The sequence below is a fragment of the Pinus tabuliformis genome, chromosome 7, assembly GCF_031772625.1.
Source record: "Pinus tabuliformis cultivar Carrire ecotype Pingquan chromosome 7, CPIR1, whole genome shotgun sequence".
NCBI classification, from domain to species: domain Eukaryota; kingdom Viridiplantae; phylum Streptophyta; class Pinopsida; order Pinales; family Pinaceae; genus Pinus; species Pinus tabuliformis.
This window is the reverse complement of record NC_142293.1, coordinates 59,902,784-59,928,665: the sequence shown is the minus strand read 5'-3', so window position 1 is coordinate 59,928,665 and position 25,882 is coordinate 59,902,784. Positions and strand designations below refer to the sequence as shown.

At 34.3% G+C, this 25,882-nt stretch overlaps 2 pseudogenes across 1 annotated transcript; both read left to right on the top strand.

Moving 5' to 3' along the window:
- The first annotated feature begins 22,631 nt into the window (after positions 1–22,631).
- LOC149245184 (UDP-glycosyltransferase 86A2-like) lies at positions 22,632–24,456 on the top strand (annotated as a pseudogene). Its single transcript, XR_016265527.1, has 2 exons — positions 22,632–23,162; positions 23,277–24,456. The product of XR_016265527.1 is annotated as a UDP-glycosyltransferase 86A2-like (transcript).
- LOC149245185 (UDP-glycosyltransferase 74E1 pseudogene) lies at positions 23,678–24,190 on the top strand (annotated as a pseudogene).
- Positions 24,457–25,882: the final 1,426 nt, after the last annotated feature.

The following is a 25,882-nucleotide window of genomic DNA, read 5'->3' as shown; positions in this document are numbered from 1 at the left end:
ACAATCTATGTAAAATAATTTATTCTCGGCACACTTATGACCTTTAGGGTATTTTCTATCCCAATTGTAACAAAGACCTTTTGCTCTTTTTTCTTCCAATTGTTGTGGTGTCAACCTTGTAGGTTGTGGATGGCTAGGGGTAGCAACACTTCCATATTTATGATTGTGAGTGGTAGGCTTCCTTATTGCCATAATTTTGCTTTCCATTTTTCTTGCCAACCTGAATGCCTTCTCCAATGAATCTGGTTCCCAAAGGCAAACCTCATGTTGGATGTTATCTTTTAAAGTCCCTATGAACATATCAATCCTATGCTCCTCTGAAATATCTTTTACCCTTATATTCAATTTTTGGAAGTCCTCAATGTGCTCCATCATTGAACCCTTTTGTTTGAGATTCATCAATTGGCTAAAAAAAGTGTTGCTTTTTGTATCCTCATAATGTGCTATCATTTCATCTGTAAAAATAGCCCAAGTGACAATTTGTTTACGAGAGCAAAGCCATCGATACCATACAAACTGATTTGGTTCCAAATATAAAGTTGCAATGCATACCTTTTGTGTGTTTTGCACATTATGGAGATTGAAAAATTGCTCCATCTGTAGTATCCATGTTCCAGGATCCTTGCCATCAAACTTCCTCATATCTATCTTTGGAACATGGTGGTTCTTCAATCCAATGTTAGAGTCTATAAAATCATGATTAACATTTATTTTTTTCTCATCATGAGTTTCCTTTACCACCCTTTCGCCATTAGTAAGCATTTCTTGGAGAAACTTTGTCAAATATCTCTTCAAATCTTCCATGCCTGTCTTCAAATCTATCTTCAAATCGTCCATCTTAGTTTCCACGTTGTCCATCTTAGCTTCCACGCTGTCCATCTTAGCTTCCACACCATTCATCTTAGATTCCACGCCATTCATCTTAGCTTCTACGTCTTTCTTTAAACCATCCATCTTATTTTCTGTTACCTTTTGTGCGAGTGAAATTTGTTGCACTTGGTTTTGTAATATTGATATATCATGTTGCATTTCTTCCTCTTCTTCAAGAGTCATGCTAGAGATTTCAGGTTGCTTACTAGGTGTTTCCATTTTCTTTCTTCGGAGCATCAATTACCGATAATAATGCTTCACTATGCCCTTTGAATTCCTTCAAACTAATTTTTCAAACCAAGCTTATGCAAAAATTTAAAAAAATACACACCTTTTTTCACTTGTAGGAGCTCGATATTGAATCTGATGTACCTTTGTAATTTTGGATCTCCCAGTTCTAAAATCGTGACCTGCAGTAGCCCTCTGCGTCCTCTTTCTAATGCCACTAGTCTTATCCAAATTGGATTCTCCAAGGAAGAGTTATGCGAAATCTTCCACAGTGACCTGATTATAGACTAGTTTAGTAGAGCGAACTTGTACAATGTGCCACGTGTCACTGTTTCGATCTTTGGATCTGAAAAATATATACAAGAAACTACAATCCGTCCTCTTTGTGTAACTTCTTACGAAATTTCAATCTGGTGCTCAGAGAGATAGTTATGATGATTTTCCCACATTGAATTGTTTGGAATTAATTCGGGGGTCTGCAAAAACCCTAGCTTCCTCCGACTATATCTCCGAAAATATAGTGAGACAGGATCTAAAATTTGGAGATGAGGTTCAGACAGATTTCTTCTCATAGGTTTTTGTTTTAGGTTCTGAAACTTCGTAACGAAAGAGTTATAGCGAAAATCCCATGATGACCTATTTTAGCTTAAATTCTGGATCTTGCAAAAACCCTAACTTCCTCAAATCATATCTCCGAAAATATATCAAGACAGGCTCTAAAATTCGGACCCGAGGTTCGGCACGATTTCGTCTCAAATGGGTTGTTTTTTCCACTTCTGAAACATCGCAGAAAAAAGTTATAGTGAAAATTCCATGATGACCTATTTGGAGTAGCGAAACCCTAGAATCCAAAACTCTGATACCAAATGTTAGGAAACCAGCTCACAAAAAGATAAAAAGATAGATCAACGCCTTAGAATTCAGCCTCTTTGAGGGGGAAATCTCCTTTACATTACACAAATGAATAATTCTTTGATGATACAAATGACAAAACCTCCTTTCTATATATAGGAGTCTAAGGGGTCACAATATAACCAAGCCGACCTAACAATAATAATATAAAGGCACAAAAATAACAATAGTGGGATTCTATGGGGCACAATAATAACAATATGGGGACAATAGGGGCACAACAATAACAAATAAGTGATAAAATGACAATAGTAATGGGGGAAGCACTAGTATTATAGGGACCTAACAGACAGGAAAATATAACTTATATACATATGTGAAAATGTTTGATACATCAAAACCCCAAAAAATAATATGTATGTCTCCAATAACATAAGTGGCTCGCAGGCCTCGTACATCCATGGCATGTAGGCCTAAAAAAATATGTAAGTACTGGACCTAGGAACTACTCAGCATGGTGGTCATGATAGCACAAGACAACTCATACTATGCAACTCAGCGATCGGCGGATCCGATTTGAGACTCCCACTATGTGCCTCTGGTACTGCCGAGGCATGTCTCTTATTCGAGCATACTCGGGGATACCATGAGTCAACCCCTCAAGGTTCCTCTCAATCTCCTCCTCGTTATCGCTTCCTTCCTGATAAGGGTTGACAACATCAATAGGACAGGGATAGTGCCTGGCTATCGAGGACATCTCGGCTAGCTGCTCTGGTCCAACATCTGCATACACAAGAGAAATGTTATAAGCATGCATATAGTAAAAACAATTAAAAAACAACAAAATCAAAATTTAGTTTGGTTTTTTACCTTCGTCATCGAATTCCTCCCCATCTCGCAAGGGCATATCCATGTCTCCATGGAAATCAGTGCCAATGTACGGCTAGTCCTCCACGACAATTTTCTGTCATCGTAACCATGAAAAGAATGTTGGTCAGTAGGACATCTGCTGCCCCCAGTGATCCCGGGCATCAAATGACTCCAACAGGCCATCCGCGGATCGCGTGGCGTAGGAGGATCAACCTTAGTCAACTGATAATGGAACAGTGGCACTCGTTCCAGGAAGAAGGTCACAAGTACTGATCAGAAGCCAAATTGCTTCAGATTTCCCGCATTGATTTCCTACACGTTTTGCAATATTACATATTCATGTCTTAATGCTTCTTGACTCATTAAGTAGGTTGAATTGCAATTTGTCTATTATTATGTTTGTATGTTGTTATTGTTTACTTGTTTCAGGAACTTGAAGAAGGAAGCGAGAGATTACTTGAGTGAGCAAGCGAGGAAGCCATCAAGTAGGATAAGTGACCAAGAGGTAGGCCCTCTTGATTGATTCTAATTTGAGGAAATCTTCCATAGAATGTATCTGTTGTGGCTAGACCCATTATCAGGTTAGAGGAATTCGTTCATGTCCTTGCTTATAATTTTACTTCACCACGCCTATGATTAATGAAAGCTAAGTTCTCTTACTTTTGTACTTATTTATATGTGGATTTAATGGTGGTTATATCTCTTTTATTTACATGGCTTTATGCTGGTTATAAGCATGGTTAATTGATTGGTTCATGTCATGGTTATTTCATGCATTTACTTGTAATTGTTAAAATGATGGATGCAAGACCTAATTGATGTTATAACAGTTCAAGGGAGAAGTGGTGACCTTTCTTGTCATGTTTCATAAGAGTTTTCAGTCATTCATGCTATGTCTTGTATCCTAGATCTGTAGATTGCATTGATGCAAAGTGTTTGACAGAATGTCATTCCTGAGTGGGGATGGTCAGGCCTAGTCCTGAGGTTGAATTTTGATTTATTAGTCTTATCATCATGTCTTTGATGGATTATGGAAGTTACAATAAGTTCTGGGCAGTGGCCGAAATTTTGGGCTAGAAAAGTGCCTTAAATTCCATGGACGTTGAAACAGGTCTACTAGGAAAAGTCCCTGGACGCTAGCTTGCATGCCTGTGAGAGTGTCCACAGGTCCCTAGACATTGGAATTCCCATATCATGAGAGTGTCTAGAGGTCAAGAGGTCTAAACGATTAGTGGGACCTAGTGGAAGGATGTCTGAGTGACTGAGATGTCTCCTGGGGGTGTTGTTGCTGATGTGGAAGGTATGATTAATGTGTTCCATCAATTCCATTTCCTTAAGGATAACTCTCTTTGAATAAGTTTTTATCTAAGTACATGTACGGAAAAACAAAGATAAGTTGCTAGTATCCTTTAAATGAAATGGATCGTTACAGTGGTTTCCTTTGGATATAAACGTGTGCTAGTGTGAGAATGATCATAGTAATGTGGTAATTTTTTCCCCATTGAAAAATCATAATTTTATTCATTAAAAATGATCAAATTTACATGTTGTAGATGCTAATGAGCATATGCAATAATAGTAGGTCTTGATTTCTCAAAATCCATAAAATACTAATCTATTCTTTCCTACCCTTCTTCTTTTCCACTTTTCGCCAACCACCAAGGTTGGGAGTGGAAGTTACAATAGAGATTTGATTCTCATTGGTATTAGTAAGTTGTTCTTTGTCTGAATCTGATCCCTATGATCCATTGATTTTTTTAGTGCCACTATTTTCTTTTCCTATTGCATGTTGTTGGTTTTGCTGCAAATGGTTGTTGGACCACTGTATTAATGCTGAGTTGTGCTCTGTGTTGTCCTTATATGGGTAGATCTGATCAGTCTGCTCAATATTGTCTGTTGCTTTCTTTGCTATCTCCTCATCTTCTATTTTTTCATCTGGATGCATTGTGTGTTTCCAACCTTTTGGTTTTTGTGGTGGTTTCTTATTCCTTTTGGAATGTGGGCAGGTGCTGAGGAGATGACCTATTTGTTGACAGCCCCGACACCGAAATGTCATATTTCATAATCTAGTGGCTGATTCCACTGTGTATTGTTGTGGATCAAATTAATGTTTTCAGGTAGTCCTTGACTAAGGTCTGCCTCAATACATATTCTGGTGAAAGTGAAGATACCTCTAGTGACCCTCTCCATATATGTCTTAAGATATTTGCCTATCGAATTCCAAATTCCTTCTAATACTTTGGGATGCCAAAAGTGTAGAGGGAGATTGTGTATCCTTACGCAGACAGGTATTTTAGATACCACCATAATAGTGGCATGAAATCCTAGGAACCAAGGGATAAGGAAAAGTCCTGCGTTGCCCAGAACCATGGTCCCTCATTGAGTGCATATTCTTTCTCTTGGACTGTGTCGAATTTGACAATAAAGAAAACCTTTGAGCATAGATGGATATCATAATTTGTATTCCATGTGGTGTATATCCATTGAAGAAATGCATCTGATTTGGGCCAATAACCATTGATCTTCAAATGACAACCTTGGTATGGAAATCTGCACAAAGCTCATTTACCTCAGGCACAAAGACTGTCAAGGCTGGGATCTGTGTTTTTTGCTCCACTATGTAAGGTCCAAGTAGAATTGGTGATGGTAATAGTTTGGTGTTGGCTTCTCCCTTCCCTTTGACAACATCTTTAAAGGAAACCTTGCCCTTTGAGCTAGATCCAGAGCAGCCTCCTCTCAATCTCAGATTTAGAGTGATGGTTGTATCTGTAATAACTCCATATTCCTGTATAGTGTGAGTTTCCTACAAAAAATTTTCTGCATATATCAAACTTTGAATATTTTCTACTATACCTATATGATCTTGGATGTCATACTTTAGTTCCTTTATCATACTCCACTTCCAGATTTTCATGTAGATAGTCCTTCCTTGTAAAGTTCTCATGAAGATTTGAATCAGATTTGGGTCTGTGTTGGATAGATCTATTCTCGTCAAAGCTAGATCCGCTACCTGGGGTAATGGATCTAATATATCAGGACTTTTTATTTCCCATTTAAATGAGTGCCCTACCCCCTTCTTATCTTCAGCTTGTGAGGATAATAGTGGAGTTTCCTCATCGCCAAATCTTGAATCCCTTCTGGAAAGAAGGTCTAGATGTTTGCCTATCACCAGATCCAACCCATATAGGTACTGATCCACTTGTTGGATGGGAAAAATTGTTAATAGATTGTGATCCACTTCCGTAAAAGTGCCGAAAAATACATAGGACTCTAGATCTGACCAATATATGGCTAGATCTACATGCAGTAAGTGCACTACAGTGGTAGCTGTTGCGGATCTGGTCACTGTTGTATTGTAGACAACATCAACAAGGAAAACATTTCTCTCAAGGGTTGTTGCTCCAGCAACCAATGTGACTGTTGTATCGTAGATCTATGCTTTAGTGATGGTTGGATCTAGATCTCCTTCATACAGATATGCATTCGTTGTACCCTCCGCAATCTGCTCATGTTGCTGTAGAACGGGATTTGCCTTATGGTTATATCTTCCGTCGAGATTCTTGATGCCATAACCCAAATACACCTTTCCGAAAGACTTGATATCTATCTCAACCTCGTTCAATGAATAATCACTCCTTCATAGGTAAGAGAGGAGCTCGACAATGGTCGTCCTCTCCACCCTGGGCTTCAGCGTTAGTGAAAATACGTACAGAGGCATTCTCACACCTAATCTCCGTATTGTTCCTTTCTCTGTAAGTATTATATCTAAACTCTTGTAACGTGGTAATTATTGTGACATGCTTGATAACTATTTGTTTATACATGCACAATTTTGTTAGAATAAGGATGTTGTGATATTATATTTACATCTCATGTATGCACATGAATAGATATTAAAGGATCGTTTTTAAAGACTAATTATTGATTGATTAATGCTTTATCTAATCATGTTACCAAAGCTTGTTGACAAAAATAATGACAAGAAAGGATGGTGATTTGTGCAAAAGACAAATTATGTTTAATATTGTGGCAGATAAAGAATTAATGGTCCATGTAGATGAGTACGAGTTGCAGGATGGTCCACTAATGGAACAATCCTGCCACAAGGATATAAAGAGTGGTGATTTGTGGGTAAATGAATTCATGATGATTGTAATAGCTTTTGACTAGGTATGTTGTATTTTAATGATATTTCATTGTAATATTTTATGATAGTAGTTAAGGGATGAACTCCCTTATAAGCCATTGAGAGAGGGGTGAACACCCTCATGAGCATTTAATACTAAAATTAAAATTTTGTTAGGTTTCACTCTATGGGGTTTCCAGGGTATATTAGTGTTCAATGACGTGATTGCTTATTGTGTTAGTTTGATGATGTTGATTCCTTGCATGATGTGATGTTGATAATGTCAAGTATGTGATTAATTAATCTGGTTAAAGGAATCATGAAATGGATGCATGGTTACATCATACAATTTATGTTAATATACTACAACAGTGGTTGTTAATGGTTATGCAACTTACTATTCATCTACTAAAGTTAATTTACATATGAACATTTTATCTAATGGTTAATGAGGATCTGGAATAGTGATTTAGATAACTACTCATGGGTAATATGTAAAAGTTTTCTAACTCCCTACATTTTCATGTGAGGTTACCGAAGATGTTACAACTAATGAAATTGATTAAATTTCTTAATAATATTTTTAGTTTATTAAATTTCTTTAAAATAATAATATTTTTTGTTTAGATTACAGATTTATAAAGAAAATAAAATCATTCATCTTATTTTACTCTTTATTATAATATATACAAATTTACTCAAATTGATTTTTTAAATTTAATTTATTATACTAATTAAGTTTATTAAATTTGTTTAAAATAATAATATTTTTAGTCTATTAATTTTCTTTTAAATAATAAAATTATTTTTAGTTTACCTTACAAATTTATAAAGACAATAAAATGATTAATCTCATTTTATTCTTATTATAATATATAAAAATTTAGTAAAGATGTTATCAAATTTATTGTCATAATACGATTTTTTATTATCTATATATATATATATATATATATATATATATTTCATTTTTAATAATTTAAAAAATACATATTATTCACATATAAATTTACTTCAAGTTGTCTTTATTAGCAATTCCTTTTAACATTAAAAAATTAATTAGCTGTTATTTTTTATTTAGTGACAACATATTTTAATGGAAGGTCTCACTTTGCATATTTGGGGTCTGGAACCTTCCAGAGTTAGAGGTAAAATCCTTGCAAGCTTAGCTCTCAACCCCTTCATGTTGTTTTAAACACCAAGACCTTTCTAATAGTTTGATTGTCACTTCAATCAAAGCTCATATATAGAAGTTATGCCTCATGCATGTTGACCTACCTTGTCAGCCACCATCGTACTGAGTGGATGCCATGTCAACCCCCATAACTCAAACATTTGAGGATTGTCACATGCAAGAAGATTCTATAATGTCCAAAACCTACCACAAATTAAGGGTTTAGGAATTCCAAAACAGTGGCCCTAGGTGACTATTGGGCTATGTTAGATACTAGGTTGCTAGAAAGTGAGGGATTCCATTCTTTTAGCATTGTACTGGTTACATAGTTGAGTAAAGTGTATAGTAGTGGGATTTGAGAGTATAATAGAGGAGGAAGAATATTCCATAGTATGCATTCAGGCCATAGTGCCAAAGTAAATTCCATATCAAGTGCGCATTTCTTTGTACTTGCATTTTCATAAGTGAAGAAAAAATAAAATAATATTTTCCTTCTAGTTCGGTTTTTTTCCTTGTTGGGTTTCCTTAGAATGATTATTCTTTTTGGAAAATGAGATCTCCGCTCTTTGGAATTTGGAGGTAGAGAAACGTGATATACTTGCAAAAGAGGAGGTACTTTGGAGGTTAGAAACTCAAACAATATGAATGCGGGGAGGGGATGACAATACAATTTTTTTTCACTGGTTCACGAATAGAAGGAAAAGTATCAACTATATTTGGGAGATAAGAAATGAGGAAACATAGTGTTGATATATTTCAAGAAAAAGTTGAAGCTAGGATTAGTTATTTCAGGTTTTTGTGCCAAGAACCCATGAGTTTTCCTTTAAAGGTATTAGAGAAGGGGTACTGGGTTATGTTGATGTACCTATGACATATGTATGCATTGGTCTCTAGAGTTTTTCTTCTTAATTGTGCATGAAGGGAGTAGTCTAACTCTTCATATATTTGGAGGTACTTCATGTTTCTTTGGTTTTGAGCTTAAACTTCATATACCTCCTAGTTATCTATGTATTTGAAATGTAACATATTTTTCAAAGTAATACAAAATGCTTCAGTTATATATATATATATATATATATATATATATATATATATAATTTGAACAGAATTTTTTGAACATATAAATAAATTTAGAGTTTCAAAAGAATCCAAAGTACTTAATTTATATAAGTTTAATAGCTTGATTACAACAATTTTTAATTGGAATTAATTTTAATTATAAGTAGTGCACCCCTAGGCAAACTGTTAGAGGATTGCCTCTGTCAGGCTGCCAAAGATAGGGATTGTTGGATTGACAGGCTGGATCGATGAGGCTCAGGAGACAGGCGGGAGTACATGGTTTCTTAAACTATTTGCTTGTTGATTGGCAGCAGTCCGCAGATTGTATTGGCATCAGTATTCCAACGGATTTGAGCAGATGGTCGAGAACAGCGGAGGAAGACCAAGGACGCAGTGGCGTGGAGATTGATTTTGGACCGATAGATCTCGGTTGAATCAGATCTATGGTGTTTGGGCGAGGGAGTTACCTGACAGTTAACGAGAAGAAGTGGGTTGGAGAAACCCACAAGTGGATTTCGGGCGGAGGAAAGGTCGTAAGCGGTAATTCCCTGTTGGCTCTGATTCCATACACACAATGACACGTAACAGCGAGATGAGAGAGGGAAACCGCTTTTCGAGCGGATTTGGAGTGTGCAAGTTAACCGGCCGAAATAGGTGTGAGTCGTTAGATCTAGTGGAGCGAGATCGACGATTGATAGTCGAGGAGCTTGTTTCGAAGTCGGGAAGGGTTGTGACCGTTGGATCTTGAATAGATCAACGGTGTAGAAGTGTCGATGATTCTTTTGAAGGGCGGATCTCAAAATTTTATAAATTTTGGTTTGAGTTATCGTTGGGTCCAGAGTAGTAGAAACGGGTTGGGAAACCCATAAGTGGATTTCGGGCGGAGGAAAAGCCGTAAATGGTATTTCCCAATTGGCTCCGATTCCACTCACTCAGTGACACGTATTAGCAAGGTGAGAGAGGGAAACCGCTTTTCGGGCGGATTTGAAGTGCGCAAGTTAACCGGCTGAAATACATGTGAGTCGTTAGATCTGGTGGAGCGAGATCGATAGTTGACAGTCGAGGAGCATGTTTCGTAGTCGGGAAGTGTTGTGACCGTTGGATCTTGGATAGATCAACGGTGAAGAAATGTTGTCGTTTCTTTAGAGGGGTGGATTTCAAATTTTTTAAACTATGGTTTGTGTTACCGTCGAGTCTGGATTAGTGGAAGTTTAGCGGAACTATGCAACTTTTGGAGGGGTTTGTTAGCTTAGCGGAAGCTCTAAAGTTGTCAGTGGATGACAGAGAGTCCTTGGGAGTTTAACACTCCTTCCTGTTTTCAAGTTTTTGGAAATCCGTGTGAATTGGTTTGATCCTAGCTTTGTTTTTCCTGTTGATGGCATTCCCACAACAAGCTGGTTCTTGTTTGGGTCTTTTCACTTGCAAAGACGTGTAACATATGTAATGTACTTGTACGATTACTAGAAGGCTCCATACTTACTTGACCAAAAAAAATATAAGTAGTGCAACCAAATAAATTAAGACAATTACCTCATGATAAAAAGATATGTAACAAGAGTTCAATGCTATAAATAACAATTGAATGGAAAGTTAATCTCACACTTGTATATATGGACATGGACAAAATAAAAAACAACATAACTATTTTTTAGATAAATCTCAACTCTCTATTCATCAATATTTCCTAAAGTTTAAATCATACCATCCACATAATAATTATTGATAATTAAATTAAAATTCTATATCAAAATAAATAAACTCATAGTTAAATTCTAATATTTATAATTTTTAATAATAATTTTTTTTTGGGATTCATATTAAATCCTTTTAATTTTTTTTTTACAACTATTCCAAAAAAAATTACATTACTGGATAATAATGATGTAATGTGTGCTAATATTAAATATTATTTAAAAATTCAACAAATTTGATCTAACCCTTTTCACATCATCACACTTTTCATTTCATTCAATAAATTTTTTGTCTTTGAAGATGAATGAACTATTCACGAAATATCTTCCAATATTTTTTACTTTAAAATAATAATATTTTTATATAAATTTATTAAAATTGATTTTTAAAATTTAATTTATTAGACTAATTAAATTTATTAATTTTCTTTAAAATAATGATATTTTTAGTTTAAATTATAAATTTACAAAGAAAATAAAATGATTCATGTTATTTTACTCTTCATTATAAATTTATTAAAATAGATTTTAAAATAATGATATTTTTAGTTTAAATTATAAATTTACAAAGAAAATAAAATGATTCATCTTATTTTACTCTTTATTATAAATTTATTAAAATATATTTTTTTAATTTAATCTATTGTACTAATTAAATTTCTTTAAAATAACGAATATTTTTAATTTATTAAATTTTTTAAAATAATAATATTTTTAGTTTAAATTACAAATTTAAAAATATATATGATTTATCTTATTTTACTCCTTATTATAATATATATAAATTTGGTAGAGATGTAAAATAGATTTTTTTAATTTAATCTATTGTACTAATTAAATTTCTTTAAAATAACGAATATTTTTAATTTATTAAATTTTTTAAAATAATAATATTTTTAGTTTAAATTACAAATTTAAAAATATATATGATTTATCTTATTTTACTCCTTATTATAATATATATAAATTTGGTAGAGATGTTATTAGATTTATTGTCAGAATACAAATTTTTATAATAAATTTTTATCTAATTTAATATATTTATTTATAATAAATTATTATTTAATTAGTTGGGATACGCGCCAACATTCATACGAATCAACTCTCGCTACTATTCACATTTTTAAAACTTATTTCCGAACAAAGAGTGAGTTTCGACATGACGACAACTTTTCAGGACTGTGATCATTGGATATATAGTTTATTAGATTTATAATTGAATAATAAAAGTTAAATAAATATTAATATTATTTTTAAATATTTAAATTTAACGTTCAATATTAAATTAAATTATTCATTCAATCTAAACTTTTTGGAATAATCATAATCATATACACAGCTACAATACTTTTGCTCTTTTGCTCATTTTATTAACAGCAACCTCGCTTTTAATTCAATGTGTCTGGTCAACATGTACATCGCATATATAACATTTTTCATGTATTGCATTATGTAATTCAATATTATATTACATATAAGTATTTTAAAAAATAAATTTATGTGGAATAAAAGTTATAATAATTTTAAATTATATTAGCTAGTTCGAAATGTCCACCAAATTTTATCAATGTGATTAGTCTGAATTTTTTTTTTCTACATTATGGATCACAAAAGTCTTAAATCTAACAAAAAAAAATTACATTATTTATATAAAATATAAAATTATATTATTTATATAAAATATATGTATATTTTAAAAATTAATATAGTAAAGAAAGTAAAAAATGAAAAAAAGTGATACTTAATATAATATAATAAAAAAATATTTTAAATGTGAAATTTAAAATAAAATTATATTTCTAACTATATATTATATTTATTTTATTTACAAGTTTAGTATAGGGAAAAGGTTGGGAGGTTAAATAAATAATAAAATAATAATTATATTAAAAAGAGAAAATAAATATAATTTATTTAAAATAAAAAATATATAAATTAATTTCAAAGTAAATTTAAATTTATATGAAAATTAATTGAGTTTAATTAAACTATTTTGAAATTATATTAATAAAATTGTTTAAAAAAAATGTTAAAATATATTATCATATCTCAAAAACATATAAAAGATTTGATTAAAATCATATTAAAGGAAAAAAAAAAAACATCAAGATGAAGTTGGGCCAACAAAATCACAAAAAAAGTTTAGATGAAGTTGCACCAACAAAATATTAATGAGAAAGGCACAAGTTGCACCAACAAAATATTAATAATTAGGAAGCCACAAACTTGAAATCTTTAATAATAACAAATAGAGTAGTCTAATGAGGCCACAATTTTGCTCGAAAAATAATGGAAATTCTAGCAAGATTTTGATTAAATCCGACATAAATTTTGGGAAATCTGGGTTACAACACTCAAGCTTTAGGATTTTGGGTACCCTAGGGGTTTTTGATGGTGATGAATCTATTTCCACAATAAAAAATGATTTAAGCAATCCTATGGTTGGATTTTTTGAAAGAAAAAATGGTACGAAAAATTGCTTTCCAAGCAAAATCGTGATTTAGTTCCTAGATAGTAAATGTGTTATTCAAGATATAATCAATCAAGGGACTGGAAATGCTCCTTTGATCATTTAATCAATGGATAAGACCAAGTTGTATATTTGATTGGATTGTCATGAATTAAACGGATCAGATTAGAAATAATTGGGATATTGTCGTACTCATCTTTGTAGAGCTAATCTTCTTTCCTCTAACTTAATGTCTCGGGAAATAATGTCCTGATTCCTAGCACATTGTTCATTGGAAAGTGAATTTTTCAAAATAAAATTGAGCAGAGAATGAGCAATGTTAGTTTGATCACAGACCCAAAAGGCAAGGTTAGGTTGTTTTGGAGACGGAATTGTCATGGAACTAATGAGATTTTGAAAGATTGAGGGAATGAATCGTTCCTCAATATGGTCACCAAAAAAGATGTTGATGTTATTATACGATTAATAAATCCTAACAAATCAACTCCCTCGAATCTCATTCTCACAATGAGATAATGAGACACGCTAGCTCAGATATGAAGGGGTGTGGGATTATTTAATGTATTGTATAATTTTATTGGATTTTTAACAAGTGTAGAAAAATAGAGAAGCAATTAAAATAGTTGTATATACATTAGTACAGTAAATACAATTGAAATAAATAAATCTACAACATATAAACATAAAATTCAAAATGAAAGATTAGACATAAGCAATGAACTAATCAGAGCCTAGGCTTGAAGCCCAAGGTTCTATAGAGCATAAGTTGTTATAATTACAAACAAGGCAGTAAGATAATCAAGATTGGGGCGAGAGCCTTGTATCCTGTAGAGCATAAGCTACTAAAAATAAATAAGCAAATTGTTGAGAAATAGTATAAAAAAATCAAACATAGAGAGGTATATAAATAGGTATTTGATGAATCAAAGACCGATTTTTATTAAAATGAGACAAAGTACAACCAAAATCCTAAATTCAAGCCTTTGCAAAGACTTTTGACTAGCCCAATTATAGACTATTGCAATGTAAAGCTATCATATACAATAATTCGAGAAAGAAACAAGAGTAGTAGCAAAATGAAATCCTTCAAGTGAGTAAGATGTGGGAAGCTTGCTTTTCTAAAAATAAGTAGTTGTTAGCACTAGCAGTAGCTTAGCCTGACCTTCAAACAATAATTAAAATAATCACAAAGACACAATATACCTAAATAATAATTAGTAATTTCAATGGAGTCACCTAGTTTGTTACCCCTTGATGATATAGAGTTGTTGTCACCATCAGGTTAGCGTCATACTTTGTGAGAAACTAGAAAAATTAGCGGAATGATAAGAACCAGAAGTTATAACATACCTCTCCCTCAACAATTCTCTTTCTGCCCTCATAGATTTCTCCTCTTTTTAAGAAGGCTTCAAGCAGTTTTGGTAGTTCTTCTTTAGTGTGAGGCTCCCTCCTAGGGTCCTCTAACCAAAACTAAATTTCTCTAATTTTAAATACAATAAAATGGGAAATAACTTATTTCTATCTAAACATTTATTTGACGATAATATATCATTAAAATTTATTTACCAAAAATTAAATAAATAAGAATTTCATTGCAACCATTTACATAAGTAACCAATAAACAGAGGAATATCTGTTCCAAACGCTTAGTTGAGATGCTCATGAGCTTCTGACTCTATTGGAATGCTCCTCTTGACTACCCGACTAGATTTGCCTCCCAGCCAACTAGGAAATATTTCCTAGCCCAGGGAACCTCCACAGGTTCCCTAGCCCTCCGAGCCCAAGTCCAACCAGATATATTGTGTCCAAGTTAAGCAAACACTCTCATTCTCTCCCTTCCCTTTTCTCCACCTTCCTCCCAAAAAAAATCCTCCAAAACCACAACCAAAACCAAGACCAATGATCCCCCTCTTCTCTCATCATCCTTCCCCTTTTATGCCTCTTTCTCCCATCCACCTCAACCACATATCATTAATGTCATAACGACCCTCTCATCCTTTCATTTGACTTTTCTTATCATATCTTCTCCGAAGTAAATTTGAGAGAACATTTTGGGGATAAGATATGGATATATAATTTGGTAATTAATTGGAGATGACCATATCTTCTCCCAAGTAAATTTGAGAGGACATTTTGGGGATAAGATATGGATATATAATTTGGTAATTAATTGGAGAGAACCATATCTTCTCCCAAGAAAACTTGAGAGGACATTTTGGGGATATGGATATTTATATTGGAAAAAATGGAAGGAGAACATATCCTATCAAAATTTAAATTTGAGAAGACAAGTTGGGAATTGAATAATAACAATAATAAAATTCATATAAGTAATAAATTTAGAGTTTCACCAATGTAGGTATGTACCAATATTTCTTGATAATTATAAGTCAATAATTTCAGGTAATTTAAACACTAGTAAAATTTGCATGATAAGATTAAGTAGGGCATTACATTTAGGATTAAAGATTGAATTAGTTGGATCTTTAATCAAATATGATTAGATAAATAAGAGGAGAAACTTGTAAAGGTTGTTAAAATAATTAAATTAAGACTAGACTTTGATAGATGGGACCCTCTTTAATCCATTCGATCAAGTTTCCTCTTTCTTTTATCATAAATAGTCATTATGTGTCATTTATCTGTTGACATTTTTTCATTTCAAATCAAATTGTTGGTTGTAACATATAACACAAATAAGAATTAACCATCATAAATGAACAAGCATTACATAAAATTCATCATTAAATTAATCATTGCATAAACTAAAAAAACAAATGAATCCTTGTACCTCCATGTTTCTTATTACTCCATAAAGAGTCATATCCAAGTGGTACCACAAAATACGAAGCATAATATGAACATAAATATAACCATTCTCCTCAAACTGATAAGTTGTCAAAATGATAAGTGCAATATCAAATAACTTCACCTCATAAACATATTAAAAAAGCTACAAACCAAGTAAGATAACCTATATTGTAGCATAAGTGATGTGCATAAAAAAACTATGATAATATCCTCTGCCCATGAGAAAGATCATTAGGGGAATTTTGAGGTCTAAAATGGGCCTCCTAAGGAAATTATAAAATAATAGTGCAAATAATAAAATAAGATTAGATTACGTCATCAAATCTTAGGAGGGAAAAAAGAAAAAACTATTTTTTCAACTTAACTCCCTATGGGTTTACTCAAATTTCGAGTGGAAACACTTGTTGGATGCAACATTTGATTCCTCATCCAAGGAGTACCCATGTTGCATACTTTCGATGGACCCTACTACACAAAACTTAGAAATACATGAAAATCATGATTACAATCATGTTTTTTCATGTATTTCTCATTTTTCGTGTAGCAGGGTCCATCAAAAGTATGAAACATGGGTACTCCTTGGATGAGGAATTAAATTTTGCATCCAACAAGTACTCCCACCCGAAATTTTAGTAAAACCTTAAGGAGATAAGTTAAAAATACGAGTTGAGAAAGTAGTTTTATTATTTTTTATTATTTTTACTTTTTTACTCCAAAAATGGTAAATCATCCTTAATGGTCGACATCATCATCTTGAATCCTATTGGTTATTATATAAAAAAAAAATTGGTTGTACATTTTTCTTAGGAGGCCCATTTTAGACCTCAAAAATCCCCTAATGATGATTCTACTTGTTGCTCCAACTTTTGTGGATGTGAAGTGACTGAGTGAGATGATGTGTGAGAAGAACTAGAGGGTGAGGCTTATATGTTTTTTTCTTGTTCACAGGAAACTGACATGGGAATGACTGGGAATTTTGATGGTTAAGTAGAAGGACTAACCATTATTACAGGCTACTTATAATTCTGATGTGCAAAAGGAGTATGATGATTAGTAGATGGTAGGGGTGTTGCACAGGTCTACTGGGAAAAGTCCCTGGACATTGGCTTGCAGGTCTGTGAGAGCATCCAGAGGTCCCTGTATGCTGCCATGCCCATAGCATCAGAGTGTCCAGAGGTCAAGAGGTCTAAAAGATTAGTGGGACCCAGGGGCAGGACGTCTGAGTGGCTGAGATGTCTCCTGGGGGTGTTTTCGCTGATGTGGAAGGTATGATTAATGTGTTTTATCGATTACATTTCCTTAAGACTAGCTCTATTTGAATAAGTTTTTATCTAATTACATGCATGGAAAAACAAATATAAGTTTCCAGTGTCCTTTAAATGAAATGGATGGTTACAATGGTTTCCTTTGGATATGAACATGTGTTGGTGCAAGAATGATCATAGTAACATGGTAATTATTGTGACATGCTTGATAATTATTTGTTTATACATGCACAATGTTGCTCGAATAAGCATGTTGTGATATCATATTTACATCTCATGTATGCACATGAATAGATGTTAAAAGATCGCTTTTAAAGATTGATTATTGACTGATTAATGCTTTATATAATCATGTTACCCAAGCTTGTTGACAACAATAATGACAAGAAAGGATGGTGATTTGTGCAAACGATAAATTATGTTTAAGATTGTGGCAGATAAAGAATTAATTTTCCATGCATATGAGTATGAGCTGCAGGATGGTCCACTTATGGAACAATCATGCCACAATGATATAAAGAGTGGTGACTTGTGGCTAAATGGATTCATGATGATTGTAATAGCTTTTAGCTAGGTATGTTGTATTTTAATGATATTCATTGTAATATTTTATGAAAATGGTTAAGGAATGAACCCCCTTATAAGCCATTGACTGAGGGGTGAACACCCTCACGAGTGTTTCCTTCTAATTGGTTTTTTTTTCCATGTTGGGTTTCCTTAGAGTGAGGATTCTTTTCGGAAAATGAGATCTTGCTCCTTCGAATTTGGAGGTAGAGAAGTGTGATATACTTGCAAAAGAGGAGTTTCTTTGGAAGTTAAAAATTCAAACAAGAATTTGGAGGTACATCGCGATATACTTGCAAAAGAGGAGGTACTTTGGAGGTTAAAAATTAAAACAATATGAATTTGGTAAGGGGGTGACAATACAAAGTATTTTATTGGTTCACAAATAGAAGGAGAAGTATAAAGTATATTTGGAAGATAATAAATGAGGAAACTGAGTGTTGAAATATTTCAAGGAAAAGTTAAAGTTGGGGTTAGTTATTTCAAATGTTTGTTCCAACAAACCATGAATTTTCCTTTAAAGGTATTAGAGAAGGGTTTATGGGTTCCGTTGATGTATCTATGACATATGTATGCATTGGTCTCTAGAGTTTCACTTCTTAATTATGTCTGAAGGGAGAAGTCTAACTCTCAATATATTTGGAGGTGCTTCATGTTTCTTTGGTTTTGAGCTTAAACTTCACATACCTCTATTTATCTATGTATTTGAAATGTAACACTTTTTTCAAAGTAATACAAAATGCTTCAGTTATATATATAAAGGATTTTTTTGAACGTATAAACAAATTTAGAGTTTTAAAAGAATCCAAAGTACTTAATTTATATAACTTTAATAGTTTGATTACAACAATTTGTAATTGGAATTTATTTTATTTTATTTTAATTTTAATTATAAGCAGTGCAACCATATAAATTAAGAAAATTACCTCATGATAAAAATACGTGTAACAAGAGTTAAATGCTATAAATAAAAATTGAATGGAAAGTGTTAGAGTCAGTATTTGCATACTACCACCAGTGATCAAAATCTCTCTTTTATATCATATTAGAGTCCCGTCTGAAATTTTTGTCATTCCACTAGGTCATCATGCAAAAATTTTGTCACTGAAAGTTGAATTAGGGTCTCCTTTACTCCTTTTATAAATTTACCCCTTGCTGGCTCATTTCAACTTTTGCTGAAGTATACCATTAGTCATGACTTGTCTTCATCATGACAGTCATTTTCATCATGGTCACAGCCATTCAAAGTCTCCATTAGGTCTTAGGGTTTCCAAGGTCCACTAAAACACCATCTCCTGCATAAAAGACCAGCAAGTGAAGGAGTAAGATTAAACAAGATTTCATCAGCAAAATAGTTTGTAATTTGAATATTCAAGCAAAAATGTAATTTTATGGTTTTAATATGTAATAATTCTCATGGTTCCAAGTGTTGTAAGTTCAAAGTTCCATCATCCAAAAGGAATAGTTTCAAATTCATTATGTTTCCAAATCCACCAAGAAGATCAAATCAGAAGATCAAGTTCAAAGGTAAATTGTAAAAGACAAGTCAAGTTTGAGAAAGAAAAAGTGGGTCCCAAGACTAATTTTGAAAATCTAAACAAGGTATAAAGGCCATCAAAGACCAAGGGAAGGCTCATTTGCACTCTTATCCATCGATATCTCACTCACCTACACTCCATCTACCTCCCTTGACCTTTTCCCATGCCCATTCCTCTCATTTCCCTCTCCTAGGGTTTTGAGGGCATTTTCTTAGTTTCATGACCTCCATGGTTAAATCATCAACAAAACTTGTATTCCAATGCTATTACACATTCCCCTATCCTTAATATACCTTCCTAAACACTTTCCATCACTCCTAACCCTCAAAATCATCATTTTTCTACAAACCCTAGCCTATTGCTACACTTTTGACACTTTTCTAGACTATGCCTGTGTTTTGCCATTTTGGATCCCTTCCCCTCACTCAATCCTTGAAATTCAAGTTTCCCCTACTTCCTAACATCCCTCCCTACTTCCAAAATTTTCTTAAGAGTTTAGAAGCCCCCTATCCCCTTTATTTCCCTTCATTCCTATAAATTTCCCAAATCCCCTGTTTTGCCTACACTAAACCCTAATTTCCTCTCCCACTGAGCTAGGGTTGGATATGGAATCAGATAAATATGAGTAGAGGATGCATAAGGCAAGCCATTTCAATAATTATGAGGCCATTCCAAACTCATAGACATCATGTCTCCATCATTTTTCAAGAAGTCGTTCTAAGAGACAAATCACTTGCCACACATAGGGCTGGTTTTTCTTCAAACTATGTTTCAGACCAAATAGGGATGAATTTGGTAAAAGTGAGAGGCTTTTGTCCATCATAGGTCAAGCATGAAAAACCTCCTTCACTTCTTAAACAAGTGTCATGGTTTTAGATAAATATCAAAAACACAGTTGCTACAAGAGAGTTGCTGCACTTCTAGAGTGATTTTGGGAAAATGATTTTTTCTTCTATCTCGAGTGTCCAAATGACTTGCTTGATGAGTCAAATTCTAACTAGATAAAAATATATTTCCAATGAGCTATTATGCACTCAATTTGGAGTTGATTAAGACCTCCAAACGTTTCTTGCAAGAGAACACTTAATTTTTGCACCCTGGTCACTCCCTGTTTACTAGTCTTGGGAGATTGGCATTTTGATAGGAAAAATGACCTTCAAATTGAAAAATAAAGCTATATCAAGAAAGTATACTCAAAGGGCTTTCCAACAAGATAGCTTGGAGAAAATTTGGACACTAGTAAGGCCTCCAAATGCAGCCCTAAAGATGGTGCTATGCATTTGACACTGTGAGGGCGCTCTTCATAGTGAAACGGTCAAATGTGCAGCACCTTGGATGCTGCACTCTTTTTGGGGCATCCAATGAGCAAATGGTCAACATTTTTGGATTCAGAATGATGAGGACATGCACCCTGTGCTTTTGCTAAGCATTTGGAGCAAATATGGTCAGCCAAAAGGGTAAAAACAACAAAAAAATCACCTTTATGCCTCTTTTTTGGCCTGGTCGCTGCGCGTTTGAGTAGTCTTATGATATTTGAATTCTGGAGGGGAAAATCAAGCCCATTTTGAAAACCAAGGGTAGTTTTGGAAACTAGACAGGATAAGCTTTCCAATGAGCTATTCTAGGCTAGATTTGGACATCGGGAAGGCAGTCAAAAGTCATCTTGATGAGGACATTGCGCATTTGACCAGGTCACTGTGCGTTTAAATAGGTCGCTATGTGTTTGACAGTCTTCGATTATTTTCACTGTTTCACTCCAAGTTGACTTTTACCTATGGGAAATTCAAGTTTTACTCATGTAATTCATCTAGATGATGTAAATATTATGTTTTTACTTTTATCTAGGGTAGATACATCAATTCAATGGCCTAAGTGGCATGTAATGAATCAGTTTGCTAGATTGAGGGATGAGTCACTTTGACCACCCTACACGGCCTAAGTGGCATGTAATGAATCAGTTTGCTAGATTGAGGGATGAGTCACTTTGACCACCCTACACTCCAGCTATCAGTTCAACCTTTCTTGCAACTGCTCCTCCTCTCATGGATTCAACCCTTGAGCCTAGGATGAGTTGGTTTTAGGCCTATATTATGTATTTTCTTAGTCATTTTACAGGTTGGATTTAGTGGGATGTTATACTGGTTTAGTGATTTCTTAGTGATTTACTGGGATGCTGTGGGATCGCTCATAGGATTTGAATGCGGTTTACTGATTTTAATAAGATAATGAGTTGTTTTTAGTGTGATTTTTTGGAAAAAAAGTTTTGGATTTTTAGGGTTTAATTTCTCTAAAATTTGGCAAGAATTCATTGAAATTACAAGTTTGATGGGTAACTCCTGCACAATAAAAGTGCCTTTGGGATATCTCATGGTGATGAATCAATCTATACAATCAAAAAATAATTTAAATAACACAAATCAAGATTTTACCACAATTTGTTTACCTAAAAAATCACACTAAAAACAATTCCATAAAATAATACTTCTTAATTATCTAAATTATGTTTCTTAAATAAAAATAAATTATCTAAAATTTCGAAAATAATGAAATTATACAAATTTGAATTTCTTAAAACCACAAATTTTCGGCTCTTTCACCAAATTTCACGAAGAATCCTCCAAAATAATCCACCCTCGTTAAACCCCTGCTTTGGACACGTTTTAACGTCTTTAATTTGATTCTCCGTCATTTCTTGATTTAAGAAGTCAAATCATTATGGCGAAAGGGACACCATTTAAACAAATGGTATGAAATTGTTCCACGACAATTAGGGTTTGAGAAATGTATGTATCATTGGAGAAATTACAAACTTGGCAGATTTTTGAAACATATCAAAAAATAATAATAATAAAGAATTAATTTCATTTTATGGGTCAAAATTCCAAAATATTCCAATATTTGAGAATTAAAAATTAACTAGACGACAACAAAGTGCTTTTAGTCAAAAATGGCGAAATGGCGAACAAGTTTAGGGTTTACATATTTTCGCTAATATCTGAAGTTAGGTGGAAAGAATCCGCCGGAATGGTGTGCATCTTTGACTAACTACAATACCTGCAAATCTTTGTTCAACACGGCTCTCTGCGTTGCTGATACACCCCACCAATATATTCTAAACCTCGAATCGAAAGAAAGTAATAGCCCGACTATGGAGAGCACTGCAAACTGTGGCGGCTTTCACGCCCTAGTCGTCCCGCTGCCGGGGCAAGGACATATCAATCCTATGATGCAGCTCGCAATGAAGCTTGTCTCCATGGGAATTTCCATTACATTTGTCCTCACAAAGTCATGGCATAAAATCATCACCGACGCCCATTTGGGGCACGGTGTTGATGCATTCGCCCATGCTCGAAATCTTGGCCTCAACATTCGGATGGTGGCTATACCCGATTGCGTGCCTGGTGAGTTCGAGAGATGGAGTAACATCCAACACTTCTATCGATCGTTGGGAAACATGGAAGGTCCTGTCGAGGAGCTCATCCACGATCTTCATCGGCAGCCCAATGTAGCGCCCGTCTCCTGCATCGTGGCCGATACTTGCCTCACATGGGCAGTGCCTCTGGCCAAGAAGCTCAGCCTGCTATCCATTTCTTTCTGGACGCAGAGTATCTCAATGTTTTCCATCCTTTACCATTACGAATTAGGTGATCGTGATTATTTCCTTTCTGCAAGAAACTTTCCCTTCAAACCCTTATCCACTCATCATTTCTATTTTCTTCTGAATATTAAAATGATTTGTTCTTCCCGTTGCTGTGCAGTCCACCGTCAGGCGGGATCGGTAATTCACGTTCCAGGTGGAATCTCCATATAGGCCGCAGATCTTGGGTCGTTTTTGAAAGACCCTGCAAAGGCGAGAACTTTTGTTCAGTGTTTAGAAAGAGCCAGAGAAGCAGATTGGGTAGTAGCCAATTCCTTCGAATCGTTAGAAGGCAATGTAGTGGAGACTCTGTCAGAGAAATTGCAGGTATACTGTGTTGGCCCATTGCTGCCTTCGGCGTACCTCGATCGCTCAGTCTCTCGCGACTTCGTTGTGGGGACGAGCTCGCGGGTAGAGATCGACTGCACAAAGTGGCTGGACGACCAGCGTCCTAAGTCGGTGATATACGTTTCGTTTGGCAGTTTAATCCCCGTGTCCGCAAGGCAGGTAGAGGAAATAGCAATGGGTTTGAAGGAGAGCGGCTACTGTTTTATGTGGGTGCTCCGACATCCCGGCCCGGAGGCCACCGAAGTCTCAGCCATGCTGCCGGACGGCTTTCTGAAGGAAACAAAAGAGCGAGGACTGATTGTTCCATGGTGCTCACAGCTGAAAGTGCTCAATCATCCCTCCATCGGCGGGTTTTTGAGCCACTGCGGGTGGAACTCCATTTTAGAGAGCATCTCGTTGGGCATTCCCCTTCTGGGATTCCCTCTAGGGAATGACCAATACACCAACTGCAAACTCTTAGCCGATGAACGGAAAATTGGACTGAGATTGAAGAGTAGTAATGATACTGAAAAGGTTATTGGGAGGGAAGAAATAGCAGAAAAAGTGAGGAGATTGATGGAAGGGGAGGAGCTAAGGAGGACGGCAGAGAGACTGAGAGATGTAGTGCAGATGGAAGTTAAGAAAGGAGGAACTTCCAACAAAAATCTGGAAATTGTTGCAAATGGGTTGAAGACCAAACTCAGGTGACGAACAGTGCTGGCAGATCTGAATATTGATTTTCTAATTTCGATCTCTGTGTAAATTTTCAAGACATCTTGAACGGTTAATCGTATTACTTTTTTATAATTTGGTTTGGTTCAACGACTGATCACATTATTTCTTTATAATCTGTTTTCGTCGAATTCTACTGCAACTGTTTCAGGTTTCATGGTCGAGGCAGTCAGAAATGCCTGACTCATTGTTTCCAATAAATAATTGACTTGGATATATGTATCGGTTTACCAAATGTTTGAAGTAAGAAAAATTATTTATGGTTATTCTACCATAAAGAAATATTATTCTTTGAAATATTGTTCTTTGAAGTAAGGAATATTATTGTTAATCACCCTACATCATATTGCGATATTTATGAAATTAATTAATTGTAAAATATATATTTGATTTTTTTTTTATTATTTTTAGTCATTTTATATTAATATATTTATTTTGGAAAAAAAATTATTAGGTGGATAAGAAGTTTTAATATTCATACAATATATTACCAGGGTTGACATTTATTTTATATATATATATATATATAATAATAAATTACGACATTGCGGAGGAATGTCGTAATGATAAATCCAATTTATTCTGCTACTTTGTAGACTTTAGAAAGGCTTTCGATACGGTTCCTAGATACAACCTTTGGAATAGGTTAGAAGAGCTAAAGGTTCCTCTTGAGTTAAGAGCTGCTGCTATAAGGCTATACGAGAATGTAATTGCCAAGCTAAAGAACAATGAGGGGTGGGCCAAAGATATTAAGTGTAACATCGGAGTTAAACAAGGTTGCCCCCTCTCCCCTACCCTATTTGGCATTTACATCGATAAGCTCGAAGGTTATTTAGAAGAAGGAGGATGTGGTGGCACAATCTTAGCTGGGATAGTCATTATCCTTCTTCTCTATGCTGACGATATTGTTCTTCTGGCAAGGTGCCCTTCTGATCTTGATAAGCAACTCAAGCTTCTTAAGGATTTCTGCTCTACCATGGGTATGACTGTTAATACAGACAAAACAAAAGTTATGATTATCAAATCTAAGAAGGACACTTGCGCTAATTTTACGTATGACAATAATAACTTGGAGGAAGTGTATTCTTACAAGTACCTAGGAATTGATATCCATCACAAGCTCAACTAGAACCATAGCATTGAGAAAAGGATCAATGGGGGATGGAAAGCTTATTTTGGCCTTGAAAATAATTGTAAAACAACAAACCTCGTAATGTGGGATAAAAAGAAGTTCCTCTTTAAAACTTTAGTCACTCCTGTTATCTTATATGGCTGTGAAGTTTGGGGCTGCAACATCTCCAGAGAATCATGGAGGAAGATTGAGCAAATCCAGAAGCGTTTTATAACTTATAACCTGAAAATTAAAAGTAATACACCCTATCCTATTCTCCTTATAGAAGCAGGTCTTTCTTCTATTGAGAGCCTAGCTATGCTCAGGTTTCTGATGTACAAGCACAAGCTCAATAACATAGACAATCATAGACTTCCTAAGCTAGCTTTAAATTCCAGCCAAAATCACCTAAGGCTTAACCGAGGATGGCATAAGGACACAAGGGCCTGGTTAAACTATTGGGAGATCAATGAGAATGATGCTTTGCAAAACATAAATAACATTAAAGATATTGTTACTTCTAAGTTCAAAGAAAAATTGTGGTGTGAGAAAGATTT